At 46.7% G+C, this 20,219-nt stretch overlaps 1 protein-coding gene, 1 non-coding gene and 1 pseudogene across 3 annotated transcripts in view; 2 read left to right on the forward strand and 1 right to left on the reverse strand.

Moving 5' to 3' along the window:
• Window positions 1-1,808: 1,808 nt before the first annotated feature.
• LOC142455574 (interleukin enhancer-binding factor 3 pseudogene) lies at window positions 1,809-18,219 on the forward strand (annotated as a pseudogene).
• LOC142455664 (U4 spliceosomal RNA) lies at window positions 6,814-6,953 on the reverse strand. The gene has a single exon (XR_012785822.1). It is a non-coding gene; the product is annotated as a U4 spliceosomal RNA (small nuclear RNA).
• CYRIA (CYFIP related Rac1 interactor A) overlaps window positions 17,940-20,219 on the forward strand; it is a 127,875-nt gene continuing 125,595 nt past the window's right edge. Inside the window, exon 1 of one of the 2 annotated variants that reach the window (XM_075557083.1) lies at window positions 17,940-18,025. The gene's annotated coding sequence lies outside the window, so the exon portion shown is untranslated. The remainder of the gene's footprint in view (window positions 18,026-20,219) is intronic. The other variant, XM_075557084.1, reaches the window with a different exon arrangement.

Raw genomic sequence — 20,219 nt, forward strand, 5'->3', positions numbered from 1 at the left:
TCTTCATTACTTAGTAAACTCAGGGTTTAAAGAATCTCCTTTAAGCAAATGTTTAGAATGTGAACTATGGGAGCCATTTTCTGGAAAACTTCAGGTTCTTTAACTATAGTGATGCACGGTTTTTCAAGTTTGTGAACCTGGAAACAGAAAATAAACCCACACAAAATGCCCAGCTTTCCCATCTTCAGAGGTCTTTAAACTTTAGTCACGTGTTCTAGTGAACTTTACAAAGCCAAAAAACTGACCCAGATTTGTAAAAGGAGGGCACAAATTGTGAGGCATGAAAATTTGGGACAACTGGTGACCCAGTGGCAGCAGTCCAAGCAGAGGTGTGGTGTTTTCCTGAAGGGGGGGATAGAGAAAGCCACACAGGTGCCGAAGGACACAGGGCAGACTGGGAACCAAAGTGGATTCCTCTCAGAGTTGCCTGAGAGGACTCTCAAGGGCCAGTCCAGCTCTATAGCAACCTTAGACAGCAATAAAGAAGGTACTGGGGCTGGGTTGGTCACCTAGCTTAGAAGGACTAATTTTTGTGTGTGTGCTAAATACATGAAATGATGTGAGATTCAAGAGTCAATTTGAACCAGTATTTCCTGTGCATCCATGAAATGCCTGGTCTGGCCACATGAGAGCCACTTCTTTCTTTCTTTCTTTCTTTCTTTCTTTCTTTCTTTCTTTCTTTCTTTCTTTCTTTCTTTTTTAAAATCGTTTTATTAGGGGCTCATACAACTCTTATCACAATCCATAGATACATCAATTGTGTAAAGCACATCTGTACATTCATTGCCCTCATCATTCACAGAACATTTGCTCTCCACTAAAGCCCTTGGCATCAGGTCTTCATTTTTTCCCCTCCCTCCCTGCTCCCCCCTCCCTCATGAACCCTTGATAATTTATAAATTATTATTTTGTCATATCTTGCCCCTCCGATGTCTCCCTTCACCCACTTTTCTTTTGTCCGTCCCCCAGGGAGGAGGTCACATGTAGATCCTTGTAATTGATTCCCTCTTTCCAACCCAATCTCCTTCTACCCTCCCAGCATCACCACTCACACCCCTGGTCCTGAAGGTATCATCCTCCCTGGATTCCCTGTGTTTCCAGTTCCTATCTGCACCAGTGTACATCCTCTGGTCTAGCCAGACATGTGAGGTAGAATTCGGATGATGATAGTTGGGGGAGGGTGGGGCCAGGGGAGGAAGCATTTAGGAACTAGAGGAAAGTTGTACTTTTCATTGGTGCTACATCACACCTTGACTGGAGAGCCACTACTTTCTGCTAAGGTCATATGTACTACTTTCCAGATATAAAAGGGCCTTCATAAAGCTTGTCTGGAGCCCTGGTGGTCTAGTGGTTATGCATTAGGTTGCAATCCACATGGTCAGCAGTTTGAAACCACCACCAGCAGCTATTCCAGAGAAAAGACTGGGCTTTCTATTCTCTTAAGGAGTTACAATCTCAGACACCCACAGGGGTTGCTATGAGTCTGCATCGACATGATGGGACTGAGTTTGATTTGATTTTCAAAAAGTTTGTGGAAAGTAGAGTTAAAAACAAATGGAAGTTTTCCACAAATTAATTGCAGTCTCTTTGTAGATGCTAAATGAAGAGACAGGCATTAAGACACAGAAAGGCTGGGCTGAAAATAGAAAAAGAGTCCTCCTACTCCCTCTTCTCGCCATTGCAGTTGGTCTTGGGCAGTCCTGCGTGTGCCGTGGCTTTTAGAGGGAGAACCCGGGACTGTGGCAAGAGGGCAGCAGAGCAGCGGCGGCTGCGGTCCGGGGAGGAGGACGCGGAGGAGATCATTGAAGTGTTGATAACACCAAAGAAATCTGTCCCAGTTTGAAAAGATAAGCAAAATCCGGGTTTCCAGGCACTGCAGAAAAAGAACCGAACATGCGTCCAGTGCGGATTTTTGTGAATGATGACCGCCACGTGATGGCGAAGCGTTCTTCAGTGTACCCAACCCAAGAACTGGCAGCTGTTCAGAACATGGTTTCCCACCCGGAGGGTGCTCTCAAAGCGGTGTCTGGCTGGGCAGATGAGGAGGAAAAAGGGAGCGGTGAAAACGCCGAGTCTGAGACCATGGATGCGCCCTCAGAGGACGCGAGCAAGGAAGGCGCTGGGGAACAGAAGACAGCACATGACCAGGACCCTAAGGAGCGTGATGCCTGTTGGCCTCGTGGCAAAGGGCCTGTTACTCCAGGGGAACTTGGACCTGGAGCTGGTGCTGCTGTGTAAGGAGAAGCCCACCACTGCCCTCTTGGACAAGGTGGCAGACAAGCTGGGCATCCAGCTTGCTGCTGTCACAGAAGACAAATCCTCCAATCAGCCGACGAGGCTGCCATTGTGATAAAAAACACAAAAGAGCCTCCCTTGTCGCTGACCATCCATCTGACATCGCCTGTGGTCCAGGAAGAAATGGAGACAGTGTAGCTGGAGAGGCGCTATCCGTCAATGACCCCTGGACATTCTGGACAGGCAGAAATGCCTTTCTTCCTTGACGTCCCTCCGCCATGCCAAGTGGTTCCAGGCCAAAGCCAATGGGCTGAAGTCTTGTGTCATTGTCATCTGGGTTTTGAGAGACCTGTGCACCCGTGTGACCACCTGGGGTCCCCTCAGAGGATGGCCCCTGGAGCTACTCTGTGAGATGTCCATCAGCACTGCCAATGGGTCCATGGGGGCCGACGAGGCTCTGCGGAGAGTGCTGGAGTGCCTGGCCTCTGGGATCGTCATGCCAGATGGTTCTGCATTTATGACCATTGTGGAAAGGAAGCCACAGATGCTATTGGGCATCTGGACAGACAGCAACGGGAGAGATCACACAGAGTGCGCAGATGCGCTGTGGCTAGCTGCCTTTGGCCAGCTCCACCAAGTTCTGGGCATGGACGCTCTGCCTTCTAAGATGCCTAAGAAGCCAAAGAATGAACACCCAGTGAACTACACCGTTCAAATCCCGCCCAGTACCACCTATGCCACTACGCCCATGAAGCGGCCAATGGAAGAAGGCGGGAGGAAAAGTTTCCCAGCAAGAAGATCCAGAAAACAGAGAAGGTAGGGCCTCCCCAAGCCATGAACGCGCCGATGTCGCTGAACCAGCTGAAACCCGGGCTGCGGTACAAACTGGTTTTCCAAGCCGGGCCAGGCCACACCCCTATTTTTTTCTTTTTTTACATTTTATTAGGGGCTCATACAACTCTTATCACAATCTACACATATACATACATCAATTGTATAAAGCACATCCGTACATTCTTTGCCCTAATCACTCTCAGAGCATTTGCTCTCCACTTAAGCCCTTTGCATCAGGTCCTCTTTTTTTTTTCCACTCCCTCCCTGCTCCCCCCTCCCTCATGAGCCCTTGATAATCCACAGATTGTTATTTTGTCATATCTTGCCCTATCTGAAGTCTCCCTTCCCCACCTTCTCTGCTGTCCCTCTCCCAGGGAGGAGGTCACATGTGGATCCTTTTATTCAGTTCCCCCTTTCCAACCCACTCACCCTCCACTCTCCCAGCCTCGCCACTCACACCCCTGGTCCTGAAGGTATCGTCCACCCTGGATTCCCTGTGCCTCCAGCTCCTATATGCACCAGTGTACAACCTCTGCCCTATCCAGTCCTGCAAGGTACAATTCGGATCATGGTAGTTGGGGGGAGGAAGCATCCAGGATCTGGGGGAAAGCTGTGTTCTTCATCAGTGCTACATCGCACCCTGACTGACCCATCTCCTCTCCTAAACTCCTCTATGAGGGGATCTCCAGTGGTCAACACTTGGGCCTCGGTTCTCCACTCTGCACTTCCCCCTTCATTCACTATGGTATATATATATACTTTTTTTTTTTGCATGATGCCTTATATCTGGTCCCTTTGGCATCTCATGATCGCACCAGCTGGTGTGCTTCTTCCATGTGGGCTTCATTGCTTCTGAGTTAGATGGCCGCTTGTTCACCTTATGTCCCACTAACATCTCATCCTTCATTTGGGTTTCAGTAATTCCTCTCAGTTACATTACCCTTGATCATGCCCTGCCAGGCGTTCTATACCCTCGTCACCACCTATTTGGATCACTTGTTATTCCCTAGTCCCAGGATTTGTTAACACTACTTCCTTTCCCCCCTCCTCCCCTTCTCCCATGTTCCCCCAGAACTGTTGGTCCAGTTGTTTTCTCCTCCAGATTGTTCATCTAGCTTATCTTATTTAGACAGACCTGTGGAAATAATAACATACACAAAAACAAGACAGAGCAAAACAATGCAACAAAAGGAAACAAAACAACAACAAAAAGCCAATGACAGAACAACAACAAAGAAAAGCCTGTAGTTAGTTCAAGGACTGTTTGTTGGCCTTTAGGATTGTTTTCCGGTCATCTCTGATGGGGTGCTAAGCCCTGGTCCAAAGCCTATTTTTTGGTATTCCCTGGGGACTTTGTTGCTCTGTTCCGCTTACTGTGCTGTTGCACGCCCTTAGTGTTTTGCCTCCGTGTGGTTGGATCAGATCAGGCAGAATTCTCACACTGTGTCTCCAGTGCTGTCCCTTGTAGGGCTATGGGTTAATGAGGGATGTCATGTCTCATAGTGGGATCAACCATGTGGTCTTCTCTGTAGATTGGCTGCTCTGAGTGGCAATATCGTCCTCAAGGGTTGGTGAGCCAGGATGTGCTCCACTCTCTCTTCTTCCCCCTTCATTTGCTCCCGTGTGCTCTGATCACACATGTCCCTCTCCCCGAGCTGCAGCTTCAGTGCTGTCCTCCGAAATAAATTCTTCCAGGGGGAGAGACAGTTGTCCACGTTGTTGGGATTGGGGCCAGCCCCTCAGACCTCTCCACTGGTTCCCTACTCCATGGCGACATGTTGCATTCAGATCTTGGAGCACCAGGTTGAAGTCTGGTCCCTCTTTCCCTGTGGAGATATAAACAATACCCTCCCATAAGTGGACTCATGTTGTACTTGTCCTTTTGTGCTTGGCTTACTTCATTTAGCATGATTTCCTCCAGTTCTTCCCATGCAGCGATGTGCTTCATACGTTCATCACTGCTTTGTAGTGATGCATAGTACTCCATTGCATGTATGTACCAGTTTTTTAATCCTCTTGTCAGTTGATGGAAATTTGGGTTGCTTCAAACTCTTTGCTATTATGAACTGTGCCGTGACACGTGAAAAAATATTATCAACATTTTCGTCCTTTCAGGAAGTTGATGGACATCCAGAATGAGGTTTGTCATCAATCAACATTTCACCTTTTCCAAAATGAGAAAAATGTTCACGCGCTTCACTTTTTTCCAAAGTGCTGTCCTAGTAAGCTGTGTTCAACATCACAACAGTGTCTGTGGCATTTTTCCTGAGCAAGAAGCAAAATTTCACAGCCGCACGCTGTTCTCTTAAATTTGTCATAATAAAAATTGAGGTTTGAGCAAAACTGCTTTGACAAAATATTCACTGTGACCACAGAGAACCTTCCCACGCAATGCCACTGGATGCACTAACTCAGAGCAAGTTGCTGGACGCTGGCCTAGCGGGAGTGGGGTGGGTGGTGGGTGGGGGATGCGTACAATGAAAGCTCTGCTCAACGAAGTATTTTCCATTTGTTAAGTACCCTCTCATATGATAAATAATTCCAATATCTCAGTGGCTTAAATAGACAAGTATTTATTTATAGCTCACATTGAATACCCATCATGCATTGCAGTGAGGCAGAAAGTGCTCTTATTTTTATATGTCATTGTTAAAACAATTCGACAAAAATATTGGAAAAGGCTACATTTTGCAACTGGAGGGAATGTAGTTTCCTGGGTGGGTCTCATATTGACAATTCAATGTCTCAAACACAAATATTATTTTGTCTGTCCACAAACCAGTCACCAGAATTGATCACATCATTTGCAAGGAAGGCAAGGAATTATAATTCTGTCATTGGCTCAGAAGGAGGCATGGGCCAGAAATGATGCAGCACTAGAAGTTTCTGACACCCACACATGACATAGGTTATTTCACTTATTATTTGTTGTTATTGTTGCCTTAGAATTACCTCTGACTCATGATAAGCTTGTGTGTAATTAACAGTATTGCCTTTTCTATGAGATTTTCAAGATCCTCTGTGTGTTTGAGTGCATCATTTCAGCTGTTGTGAAAATTCATATCCTTGATGAATCATTGACCCCCTACTTTACCAATCAAGTTCTTTCCGTACAACATTGATCTAATCAATTATGATCCAATCATCATTGGTCTTTCCGTACAACATGATCATTCATATCTACTCATTTGATAGAAATAATGGAGTACAACTGAAGAAATGTTCCAGATAGGTAGTAGGACAAAAAACATTCCAGGTAAGTAACAGTAGCCTGGATGCTTTTTATGTGCCTCAGTATGTACATAGTCCCAGATTGGTGTGAACACCTCCCTTTCTTTACCCTGTAGTGAAGAATCAGATGATCCATGCTCCTAGGATCAGGGGAGGAGATAGGAAAGAAGTCAAACCTGAGTTATTCAGAAATTCTCCATCACTTTGCCAACTGGTCCACATCCTTTAGAGCAGTGGTTCTCTACCTTCTTAATTCCGCGACCCTCTCCTACAGTTCTTCATGTTATGGTGATCCACCCAACCATAAAATTATTGTCGTTGCTACTTCATCACTGTCATTTTGCTATTGTTATGAATTGGGTGACCCACAGGTTGAGAACCATTGCCTTAGAATAACAAAATTGATTATGATAATTGTCTAAATATGTATTCCTATTTCCAAACGTTTCAGTGGAATCAAAGTTTTCATAATGTCCCCACTGCACCACACCTCAATCCATTTTTTTTGCTCACTCTCCATAGAGACGGTCAAAATTGCCAAGGCCAACTATATTTCAGGTTGTCATGACAGGGTATCGGGGAAAGTTTTCAATTAGCAATAATGGTTCCTTGGATAAACCTCACTGGCTACGATATTGCCACTGCGCAAAGCTCCATTTTTATTTTTTTATCTCCTCCTCTTCTCCCCCTGGGTCTTTTTAGGCTTTAGGAATTGTGCTGAAAGCCCTTCTGGAAGGTGTGGTTGAATGGTGCCCCCCACAGTCCTTACAACATTTTCCTACATGTGCCTTTACAACAGGACCATTTCTTTGTATCTTACTGTTTGAGATTTTCCCCCCCACTCTGGGAAGAGACTTCCACAAAGACATCTTTCCTTAGATCCCTATTATCATTAAAACCATGAGAACAAGACACTGCCATGGATTCTGACTCGTGGACATCTTCTGTGCTATGGAGTACAACTGACTCCATTGAATTTTCTTGGCTGTATCTTTCTTCCCGGCTTTTCTTCCATTGCTCAGCTGAGTAAGTTTGAACCACTGATCATTTGGTTCATAGCTGAAAGCAAACCATTTGTCTCATGTGAGGAAGTGTTAAATATGCACTGTTAGTTGCCGTTGAGTGGATTCCAACTCACAGTGTCTCATGGGATGCGGTTGAACTCCCCCACAGGGTCTTCATGGCTGTAATATAAAGAATACAGAAATAGATGGTCAAGTCTTTCTTTTGTGTTCAAAATGCTAACCTTTCAATTAGCAACTGACTGTTTACGTGTTGGTGCTGCTATTTTTTCCAAACTCGAGTGGTGTTTGGGTAGACAAAAGATAGGGGTCAAAGAAACAGTATCACCTATGCAAGATTAGTAATTCCGAGCTAGCATGAATGACCCTTTGATAATAAACACGAGCAAAGAATTCCACCGGATGTCTTTTGTTCTGTTGCATAGTGTTCACAATGCCAGGTCTTTATGGTGGACAGGGCAGTAATTCATTATCCTGGGTGAGCCAACGAACGTCATTAAACCAAGAGAAGTTTATGACCTGGCCAAAATCATATGACAACTTTGAAGTCTTGCTCAGCGACCCCGTGTTCCAAATGGCAAGCTAGGTCCACGAGGTTACTCTCCCTGTTGAAAACAGTAGCCCCAGAGTCTTAATTCCACAATTGGCCTAGACTTGCCATGTTTTCGTATTCATGGTTCTCTGACAGGATCCAATACAGGCCAGTGGAATTGTTTTCAGATGTGTACAGCAGCCTGGGCAGGACTCGTATACTAGAGGTGCACCGAGCTTTCATCAGAAGTGCGGTTCAGCTTCAGGCAGAGCCAGCCCCATCGTCCTGAAGCCAGTAGCCCATATTTTGAATCCCCGTAATATCATTTACTTTCCATGTGACCTTGGAAGAGCATCCTTTTTTCTCAGGATCTCAGCTTCGCCTTTATTGGATTAGGAAGACATTGGGTTAGGGTTTGGTTTGCTGTTATTGTTATTATGGTAAAGATATCACAACAAGACTTTTGACATTTCAACAATCTGCACAATATATCTTTCAATGACATTGGTTATGTTCATCATATGGTTTTACTAACTTTCTTATTTGGCCCATAATTATTCCATCATCTTCAATTCATGTTCAGTGGCTCCTAAATTTTCCTTTTCCCTTTCTCCTGCCTGCCCTGATAATGAACAGTAAGTGTTGGTGTACCTCTCGATTCTAAATACTTTATATCTTTAAGGCTGCTCTGCTCTGAGACTTTTTTAAGACCTTGAAATGCTTAACTAAAATAGAAGTTAATCTTCCTCCTACTTCTATTTTTTAAAGCTACACACACACACACACACACACACACACACACACACACATTGAATAAATCCATTGAATCCCGAGTATGCATGAAATGTAAAAATCAAACAATTAACTGTACATATGAAAACATAAAAATTGCCGTATATTCTGAAAGCTTCTAGTCCCTCTCCCATCAACAGATGGGAAACCGTTTGCTGGAGTTTATCAGATGAACCAGCTGCTATCGCAACAGTCACGCCATGCGAGCGACGCTAAGAAGAAAGTGAAGCATCCAAGAACGCAAGACCGTCCTCAAGAAACAATTGTAATTCTGCCAGGGTAGCATTGGGCATGCTTATGATTTTGTCTTAGCGCTAAAATTAGCCTATGTAAATAATATTTCTTATAATGAGGATGACTATTATTTATAGCTTGCCCTTGCCTCCCAGGCAAATGTCCTGGCAAGAACACAAAGAGGCTTAGGATAATTAAAACAAAGAAAATGTAGAGGTGTTGGCATGTGCAAAAAGGAAGTGTTTCAATACCAGAAGCCAAGAACTATTTGGATTTGATTAATAAGCACTAACGTAGATTTTATTTTAAGATCACACGACTAGAGCAACACATTGTGAGAGTTTTATTTTATTCACACACACATACACACGCACACGCACGCACACACAAAGCTTCTTGCAATCTCTCTTCCGTTAAAAAGTTCTCTTTAAAAGGTTTTGTTAAAAGGGATCTTTTTTTCCTCTCTCCAGACTTGCCTACCTTTTCCTTTTCTAGAAAGAATTTTAAAGAACAATTTTTCTAATCTCTGGATTTTTAAGGAGTCAAAATTCAATTGAACTCTAGTCAACTTAGTGGGTATTTATTAAAATGCACCTTCAGTTCCAAACTTTGGGAGCATGGAATGTGTGTGTGTGTGTGTTTCGAGATCTGGAAAGGAGGGGTAAAATAAATCACTGTGCACTAAGGTATGTGAGTCACTGGACCTGGATCTGCTGCCTTCCTGGGATGAGCGCTCAAGAGAGACTTCGGTGTCAGGTAGTACTTCCGCTTCCCAGAGGAATGTTTTAGTTTGTTCCTTCACGATGGCGAGGGGCACGTTTTAGTGCTGTGGAGAAAAAGAATCATGTATAAGGGCAGAGTTAAGGCATGGAAAGAAACAGCTAAGACAGCAAGGAAGAGGCAAATAAGCAAATAATACGCTCTCCTTCCACTCATCCCCACCTTCCACCAAAAGATTAAAACAAACACTATTTTTTACTTGATTCCAATATATAGGGCTTCATTACTATATATAGGGCTTCCAAGACTATAAATCTTTATGGGAACAGACTGCCTCATCTTTTCTCACTGAGCAACCATGGGCTTGAACCACCAACTTTGCACTTAACAACCCAAGGCTTGACCCAAAGCACCACTGGGGCTACATAATCATTCCAAGAATGAGCCTGTGCCTGGTATGAAGTGAATCCATTGTATGAAGTGAATCCATTGAAGGAGTAAGACATGGAAACCTCCCTGGATGATGGGCTGCTAACCACACGGTCAGCAGTTTGAACCCCCCCCCCGGCCCCCAGCCCCTCAATGGGAGGAAAATGAGGCTTTCTACTCCTGTAAAGATTTACAGTTTCTGAAACCCAAGAGGAAAGTTAAACTCTGTCCTGTAGGGCCACAATGAGTCAGAATTGTGTATGCATATGTGTGTGTTGGTATGAATACATATGTCCATGTGTAGAACGATCACTTGGACATTATGGTGGGCAGTCAATTATATGGACTAAATATGTAGGTCAAGAGACCAACTGGAAAGCTGGCTATATAATTCAAGGTAAGAAGTGAGAATGGCTTGATCTAGGCAGGGCAAAGGAGAGGCTAAAAATAGATGCATATGAATTCTAAATATAGCAAGCTCGCATTAGCATCTTTATTCTAATACATTTCTCAAGTGCTTAAAGGGTTTAAAAGAAAAATCAATAGGTTGGAAAGAATTAAAGAGTCATTTATGAGGTTTTCCCACTTTGTAGTTATAGTGCATTTAAACATGAAACATTCCTATATTCATGGCTGGGCTTGTCAAGAAGATCTATAGAATAAGTCATTTGTTTGGTGGGAATTTTATCTTAGTACCCAAATTGTCCTATACAATTTTGTTCCCAGATTGGACACAATAGCTGACAACAATTTTGTAAAAAGGAAGATCATTTTGGCCTTTACTGATTCCAATCTATCTACTAGCTCACTAAAATATTTTCCAGGAAACAGAGTATTTACTAAGAAGAGGAAGACATTTGGTTGTCCAAGGAATTCCAGACTCTGTCCCAAGCTATTGTTTCATGTTCTTGGCTGTGGTTGTCAACTCAATGACATGAACAAGCCACCAAACCACACTCACGGCCATCGGGTCAACACTGACTCCTAGTGACCCTAGGATGCTCCAAGACTGCATCTGCTCATGGGAGTAGAAAGCCCAGTCTTTCTCCAGTGGAGCTGTCGGTCGTTCCAACTCCCGACTAAGCAGCTTGCAGCCCAGTGCATAACCACTAATTTACCTGGCTAAAAAAAGGGGCTAGTCATGAGTGAGCCCTATAGACTTTGTTGTGATGTGACCAGGCCATGTATATGTGTCATTATGTTATTGACTGTGATGTTCAGAGAATGTCTGACCTTTGTCAGGGGACAGATGAGTCCCCTAGAGGTGCCGACCCATTTTTTAAAGGGTTCACAAATTGATGCAATTGGCAATCACTGGATTTGCCTGACTAGGCTAAGATTGGGATCAACTGACCTATTAGACTTAGAAGAAAATCGGAGTCATGTACAGAAATGTTGAAAATTTGAGAGAAAAAGCGCAAGAGAGGAACAGTATACATTAATTTGTGGGTATAAATAATCATTATCATCTTTTAAGTTCAGTAGTTTGTTTACATTTGGCACTAGTAGATTATCTGAGCCAGGATGATCTCATTCAAGTTTCTGCCTGGCACATAGTAGGGGTGCAGAAACAACCCTTTATAGTAAGTTCCACTAGCACCATGTACTAACCTGCATGTTCATGTGGGTGTTACAGCTGAGAAAAGTTCAGTAATCTTTCCAGTCTCATGACTCTTAAAGGTGGTGGTGGCCAGGGTGAGGAAGAGGCTGGAGTTTAATATCTGTCTTGCTACAAGGCTCTTGAACCACCCCCCTGCCTCTGTATCCCCTTCCCTTCCTATTGGAATTCTGTATGTCAACACCAGCAGCTCATTTTATTTCCTGGGCTAGTTTTTCTCAATTGTTATTCATGATTCGACTCTATTTTTCTAGATCCTAGAAAAGTATTGTTCCATCTTCCCCTTTGGGGAGAAATGAGCAGACACCAATACTTATAATAGTCTGGGAAGATATCCGTGATAGCTACATAATGTCAGGTCACCTGGGAGAATAGACTGTCAAGCAGGGCACAGGCTATTGGTGCCTCATAAGGAGAGCCCTGGGAACCTCCCCCTGCCCTCTCTCTCTGCCTTCACCTGCCTGCTGACTGACCATGACTGCTGTCAGAGCCACCACTATTGGATCCACTCAACATTGTACCCACCGGCCTGTGGTCTTCCGGCATTCTGCACCATTGCATGTGGATGTGTGAGTCGGAAGAGGAAGTAGTATCAGACTTATGGGCTAGTAGTATCAGACTTACAGACGTTGGATGAGCCTGGGATGTTTTCCTGATATATATAAAAGTTCTTGATATACAGCTCTTTCTTACACATGTGAATGTCTCTGGATTTTTCACTAGTCAACTGGGCCTAACACAATCTGTATTAGCTAAATTTGCCATACATGAGAGGATCTACTTAACATTCAAGGCTCTCTCAAATCACTGACAGGGGCCAAATCTGTGACATGCACAGGGAGGAAACCAGCGCCATATTGCAGTTGTCATCGTGTAAGCTAATTCACGGTTGGGGAAATCTCCAAAGGAATCTGGGCTTGATTATACAGTTTACTCCTTCGATGGGCATTTGTTGCTGTTGTTAAGATATCCATCAGGTGGGGCTAAGGAGGTATTTCTGAGGGGCTGAGGAGTTCAAAAAACAATAAAATCCAGATGCTGCCCTCAGAGAGTTCGCAGTGCATCTTGGAGACACAGATAGGAATGGATCCCAGGAGTGCCGTTTGATGAGTGCACCTGTAAAGGTGTGGATGGAACACGTGGAAACATGCAAGAAAGAACCAGCAAAGCATCCTTTCAGAGTTGAAGGAGGCACTACTACCATGTGAGCTGCTTTGGGGCCAGTGTTTTTTTATTTAATTTAATTTAATAAAAACTCAATGAATGGACCAGGACAGGTCCCTCCAGGCAGAAGGGAGACACATGCAGAGGAAGGGATTTCTGAAAGAGCCTGACGTGACATGCTCAGCCTTCTGAAAGGAACAATTAAAGGCATATGGCCCAATTTAAGTCATATGTTCCAAGTCAGCCACAGGCGGACATTTTCAACCATTACAAAGTTTTGCTATAGGGTTTGGGCTGTGATTTCTGCAACAGGAAGTGTGCAGTGTGTCGGCTGTGAAAAGTGGCTCCATATTTATAATCAAATCTGTTACGTTCCCTCTGAAGCCTGAGCCATGTTTCCGTAGAAACTCATAGTTACATAAAGGGACCCTGGCCAGTCGTGGGTAAGAAAACCCATCACCTTTGGAAGTCATTACAGTAATGCCCAAGGAAAGCCCACTGCAATCCCTTCAGTGGGATACATGAGCTGGAAGAGCAGCTATAGATTATTTGCAGGGGAACAAGATCCAGCTTCCTTTCCACATCCTCATCTATAAACCAATCTACAAACCAGCCAGCATAAAAGGAGTACATCCTACATGCTCAGCGCTATACAAGGCACTGTGATAAAACAGCGCACACACACACACACACATCACTCACACAAGGATGCGCAACATTTTGTACAGCTTTTCCTTCACAGCTGTAGCACATTTTACATTAGCCCTCTTCCATCAGCCTTTGAGGTAGCTTTTATTGTTCTCATTTTATAGAAGAGGAAGTAGAAATGTCAATGGATTAAATAGCGTCTTTAAATTCACACAGCTAGTCAAGCAGGACTCACATCTCCTGGAAGTTTTATCCGTGTCCCAGAAAGTCATCAATCTTCAGAAAACTTGCATGCCTAATAAGTTACCCAAGTTAGTAAGGAGAGCAGGCAGTATGGTATGTCAGAGGAGTAATTGGCCCAGGCTCTCCGTTTTATAGGCATTCAAGGACCGAAAGAAGTCTGGGCCCCAACGTTGTCACCATCCCCAAGGCCTCATGAGCATTCTAGCTAACTGGTGTTTGATAGCTAGGGAGTGGGAAGAAGTCTTTGAGTCTGTTCTGACTCATAGCAGCCCATGAGACACACAAGAGGATAAGAGACTCTGCGCCATCCTCACCATTGTGCTGGTTGAGCGCGTTGTTGCGGCCACTGCATCCGTCCAGATATTTGAAGGGCCTTTCTCTCACTGACCCTTGAGGTGGACTATATGCATAAAAGCAAAGAAATACTCTTGCAGAAGAAGAGTGTCACATGAAGAAAGGCAATTCTAACGGTGGTGGGTTCGGACCTTGTGATTCACAGCTCAATTCTTAACCCATCCCCCCTGGGAATTATTATTGGGTGGCAATATTACTGGGTGGCTCCATTCTTAACCCATCTCCCCAGGGACATATTATTGGGTGGCCATAATCACTGGAGATCTTTCAGAGTCTGTGCTTTGAAACATGAAGGAACTCAGCCTTATCTGTGGGGGATAGCACACAGCCCCAGGGCTGGACCCTAGATCTACTGTCTTCTTTGTTTGCTTCACCGACTGCCCCAAAACCCTGCACCTATCATTAGACTCCTTTTTGGAGACTCTGACTAAGGCTTCCCAATTTCCATGAGCCAGGAGGAGGACAGCTTTCTCAGGCGGATGTCCTATGGCTCCTGTTTCCAGCTTCACTTTGTGAATCCCCCCGGGGGACTTCAGTGACACTGGATGATTTCCCACCAGGGCCTCCACTTTGTCCTGCTACCTAGATGCCTGTGACCCCATTTCCTGCCTATTGAGGGGCTAGGTTGTCTCTCAGTATTCAGCTTGAAAGCCATCCCCTTCAAGAATCTGCTCTCAATTTACCCCAAACACAAAGAAGTCCTTCTGTTTCCAAGCCCACACACAACCATCTCTATCTCACACATTCCTATTCTCATGGTAGAAGCGCATGCCAACCTATCTGGGTGAGCCACAAGGCCAGGGACACCTACGCTGACCCCATCATTGAGCACATATCTGGAACCTTGTCAATACAAGCCCAATATATTTCCAAAACAAACGTAGCAAGAAGATGTCCTTGAAAGTAGACCAGTTATGTTTAAATTGATTTTAGTTCAACTATTAAGGTTTAAGGAGCCCTGGTGGCATAGTGGTTATGTGTTGGGCTGCTAACCTCAAGGTCTGCAGTTTGAAACCAGCAGCCACTCCACAGGAGAAAGAAGAGGCTCTCTACCCCCACAAAGAGTTACAATCTCTGAACCCTTCATAGGGTCACCACAAATCACCATTGACTTGATGGCCGTGAATTTGATTTATGGTTTATTTTAGCCAGTTATGTTTGGAATAAAAACCACCTGAAATTCTGTCTCAATTTACCTGTGCCTTAAATGACAGTTTAATTTCATGTTATTATTTACTGTAGTAACCTCTAAACTTGTTGCTGGATGGTGAAAAGGACCTAACAGTGCTTTTAAATGAATGTCAGAGACTACAGTCCTCAGTATAAATGACACCATATGATACAGAAATCCAGAATCCTCACAACTGGACCCATAGACAACATCATGATATATAGTGAAAAGATTGACGTTGTAAGATATATATATATTTAGATCAGCCATCAAGGTCATGAAACCAGTCAATAGCAAATGATTTGTTGCATTGGGCAAATGTGCTATGAAAATCCCCTGTTAAGAAGAGTTAAAGAGCAAAGGTGTCCCCTAGAGAACTAAGGCGCACCTGACCCACTCCGTAACATTTTCAATAACCTTTCCGTGCATTTGGAAGCTGGCCAGCAAATACGAATGATAGAGGAAGGACCCATGCCTTCGGATAAGATAAAGATGAAGAATCCTACAGGTGTGGTGTACCACTGAGAGAACGAACTACTGTACGTTGGAAGCAGTACAGCCAGGATGCTCCTTAGAACAGAGGCTGGTGGGACTTCATCTCACCTATTTCGCATATATTCTCAGAAGGGACCAGGCCCTGGAGAAGGGCCTCATGCTTGGTAACGTAGAGGGCCAGAGAAAGAAGGGAAGGTTCTCAAAGATGAATTGGTGCTGTGGCTTCAACAGTGAGCTCAATATATCGGAACAGTGTGAATGGTGCTGGACCTGTCCGTGTCTCCTTCTGTGGGACTTGGGGTCACTGGGCATTGGGACTGACCCAAGGACATCTAACAACAACAATAACCAACTGGTGATTAGTACCACAGGTGAAATGGAAATACCATTCCGCCTGATTATAGTGTCTCAGGAAATAGTTATTAAATTCCACACTGATGATTAGAAAACCCTATTATTTTATAATGAGCTAGGCAGCAGCTTGCAGGTATCCCTCAATTACAGAAACAGAAGTCGTCTATTAGAACTGTGGAAGTGTACTCTCATACATCAAATAGTCTCTCCTCTCCAACCTGAGCTGTATTATGAGAGACACATGGGTGTGCCGTCCCCTCCTGGGTTCTGGATTATGAAGATGACCATGTCACATTTCACGTCTTTGTGTCACAAAGCCTAATCATCCCCAGGAAGGAACACCTGGGAAGCATGCATTAGCTCATCGCAAAAAAACGAATTTCTAGCAGAACTCTTCAGCCTCAGAATGGATCACCTGTGGAAGGGCAGACAGAGAGTTTGGACAACTTCCTGAGGAACATCCATGAATATGAATGGGAATGGGGGGGGCTTCCGGGTGAGAGTTAATGCTTCCATTTTCACCAGACCAGGGTTTAAAGACTTCTCCTGCCCCCTGCCTGAGAATTCACGCCTAATTCTATAGTACCTGCAGAGCTAGGCAGCTCCTGGAAGCCTTTCAGATTGGTCCATCACAGGAGCATGCAGGAAGCCCAGATGGCATCACATCCTGCAAGGAGACCAAATCTCAGAGAGAAAAGAGACTTGACTAACTTCTCAAGCTCTGACACACCCAGACCTGTGCTTTGCTCCCGGTGGCTCACAACCTCCATATCCTTTCAACCAACAGAGCTATTGGCTCCTGGCTTCATGTGTGTTGTAGGGGTTGAATAAATGTTTCATGGTGTGCCACTTGATTGAGTGGAGAGGAAGCAGTCAGAGCAGGCCTGCAGGAGGCCCCGGCAAGAGAAGCTCTGACTCACAACCTGTTTGGCACTGCACCCTGCTCCCTCTGGCTTCCTGAATGTCCCTCTCCTTGATGCAAAAAACCTCCATGGCAGATGTTTTAAAAACAATGGCATGACAAAGATGCTATAATCCCCTACTTTCCCCTCTCGACATTGGACGTTTTTGTTTAAAGTGTTTTTGCAGATTTACTTTTGAGAGTAGTTGCATTGTTGGATTAAGGATTAAGGACGACCTTTTTTGGTGACCTTATTGGGTAACCTCGCCCCCCCAGCCCCCAACCCCGAGTCTGGAATCTGTTGAAACTCAGGTGGGAGGAATTGGGAGCAAGCCAGGATTCAAACTCCAAAGCCATCCAGGAAGGTTGCGGGTATGAGTTTGGAACTGCCCTCCTGGCCCTAGTTGGACCCGTGGGCGCTCATTGGAGGATGGCCTAGTCATTTATGGATGGCAGGCCCCTTCTCCCTGCATCCCTCTCCTTTTCCATTTTAATTTCTGGAGGGTGATGGGAAGACTTCATCCTGTAAGGCTACCAACTGCCAAATTGGCAGTTCCAACCCACCAACCACTGTGGGACAGAGTTGTGATGGCGTGCTTTCCGTAAAGAATTACAGCCTGAGAAGCCCTGGGTAGGGTCTTGATCTGGGCTCCCCTGCAGTGGGTTTGGGTGGTTGGAGTCAGGACGCCACTGGGTGGGTGAGGGGGTGGAAGAAGTTTTGTGGCGGCAGCTAGGGCTGGCCCAGGCTTCTCCGCGGGCAAGGCCAGGAGGCCCTGGCCGAGAAGGGCACCAACGGGCTTGGTCCTGGGACGTTCTGTGCTCGGGACGGGTGAGCTCTGCTCCCAGGCTGCCAGAGGAGGCCCGGGGTCCCCTCTGCGGGTGGGGCGGGCGCCGGCGGCTGGGGTGGGGATCCCCGGGGGCGGGGCGGGGCGGGGCGGGGGCGGGGTCTGGGCGTCTGCTGGCTGCGGCGGCCGCGGAGAGCGTCCACAGCGGCGGCGGCTGGGGCAGCGGCGGAGCGGGCGGCGGAGCGGGGCGGCGGAGGCTGAGGGTGAGCGCGGCGGGGACGCGGCCCCGGGGCGCCTCCGGGAACGCGGGGCGGAGGGTCGGCTGCGGGGAAGCAGGGTCGGGAGCGCCGGGGCTGTGGCTGTGCAGGGCGCCGGGCGGAGGACCCTCCTTCCTTCCCCAGCTCCGGACGCCGGAGCCTTCCAGAGGGAGGGAGCGGGGGAGCACCTCGTCCTTTAGACTTTCTCAAGTGGTCGCAGTCCCACCGCCCGTCCGGGTGCTCCAGCGCCCCTCCTCCAGGATAGGCTCTCTATTCGGTAGCCAGTCCACTCCTCCGGGGTCCCTCGGTAACACCCACTCCAGTTACCTTCATCTCCAAACCCTAGTCCTGGAATAGACCCCATCCCTCCACTCCCCCACTCCACCCCCGCACGCACTCCCAACCCCCCACTCCCGGAGCTCTGGATCCCACAGCCCTGGAGGCAAGAACAGGTCAAGCCCTCACCCTAGCCCCTGAACACCTGGACCTTCCCACTGTCACTTGACAGAGGTTCTTAGCTGGCAGGCGAGCTGCCTTCCCCAGGTCCCCCGCACTCCTGGCCATCGCCCTCCCTCCTCCCCGGGACTTGAGTTTGGCAAAAGGGGCCTGTGGATCCCAAGCTTTGGGAACAATTTGACCCATTTCCCAGAAGACTGGCCCCGGGCCAGCCATGCTCCCGTGGTGGAGACACCTGTCTGGCCTGCCAGCTGAGGGACTGAGAAGCAGCAAATGGGCCAGCCAGTCCTGAAGTCCTCTTCCCAGTCCCTGTGACTTGCCAAGCATCAGAGAGCAGGACCAGGAGCTATGTCATTTGAGGCTTCCAAAGCTGTTGCTGATCCCATCCTCCTCTCCTCAGAATTCTTCATGGTGAGAGCTCAGGGATCAGTACCAATGGGGGCCACTGTTCCAGGCCTCGGGCACCCCTCTCCCCTCCACGTCCTAGTTTTCCTACCATCTAATGTCACAGGGTTAAAGCCCTTGGCAGCGAACTAAAAGATCAGCAGTTCAGGCATGACAGTCTGTGTGCATAAAGATCACAGCAGTGGAAACCTGCATTGGAATGGACTCACAACAGTGGGCTTCCTTTGGGGCTGGAGCAAGGGTGGGGGGAGTATCCAGGCAACTCGGGGTAAAGCAAAGGGGCCAGTATTCAGGGCCTGATCTTACCCCACAGTTCTGTGGCGCTCCTCCCTTCACTGTCATAAACTTTGCTCTCCCTTACTATGCACCGTCTCCTCTGGACAGGGCTTGGGTCATCTGCACATCAGTCCCCAGAGCCCAGAAGGCTGGGCTGGGACCAGGAAGGGCTGCGACCTGTCTGGGGTGGCTTGAGGAAGGTGGCTGATAGCCAGGTCAGGCTGGGTGTCTGGGCTGGGGAGCCAAGGGTTTGGGGACCTATCACTGGCATTCACTGGGCTCTGAAAAAGGGTTGGAGGGCTAGCTTTGTAGTGAAGAGAGACGGCAGAGCCAGGGCTGTTTTTCCTGCGTGTTTCTGACTGTCTTGTGTTGCTATGGTGACAGTTTTGCCTCTCTTCCTCCTTGTGACTCTTCTGGGAGCTGATTTTTATTGGTCTGTTGTCCTGTCTTTCGTGGCTCTAATATCTCCTCTCTACTTGCTCTGAAATAAACAGTCATAAATATGGGCTCTTGGCCCCGGTTGGGGGCTGGCAGAACGTCACCTCCTCCTGGCCTTGAGCTCTTGTGTGAGTTGGTGGGGGAGAGTAGGGCATAGCCATAGGGCTCGACCTGCCCACACTGCTTCCTGCCTCTCAGCTCCGGGGAGGAGGACAGCAGCATCACAGGCCCAAGCGCATAGTGGGTACCCTACTGCCTCTGTGCTAATCAGAGACAACCAGGATGGGGGAGGAGCTTCCCTTGCATGATTCTTTCCTTTCATCTTCACAACACCCGTGAGGTAGAAGCTACCCCACTAAGTTCTGGGTGGCTGAGCTATCTCCTCAAAACGATGCTGATTATGAGCACATAGCCTTCAGGTTTGGGTGAATGGATGGAACTCTCTGGAGCTGTGCAAGAGATTCACATACAAATGCAGATCTTCTGACTACACCCTGTAGAACTTGCTGTTCCTGCTTTCAGAGACCAGTGGGCCTTTCCCGGGTCCATTCATTCATGGCAAGCTCCTTGGAAGCTCCTCGGAAGGAGTTATCCAGTTCCTCTGCTCCTTCTCTGGAGGCCAGTA

This window comes from Tenrec ecaudatus, chromosome 8, assembly GCF_050624435.1.
Source record: "Tenrec ecaudatus isolate mTenEca1 chromosome 8, mTenEca1.hap1, whole genome shotgun sequence".
In the NCBI taxonomy this organism is placed as follows: Eukaryota; Metazoa; Chordata; class Mammalia; order Afrosoricida; family Tenrecidae; genus Tenrec; species Tenrec ecaudatus.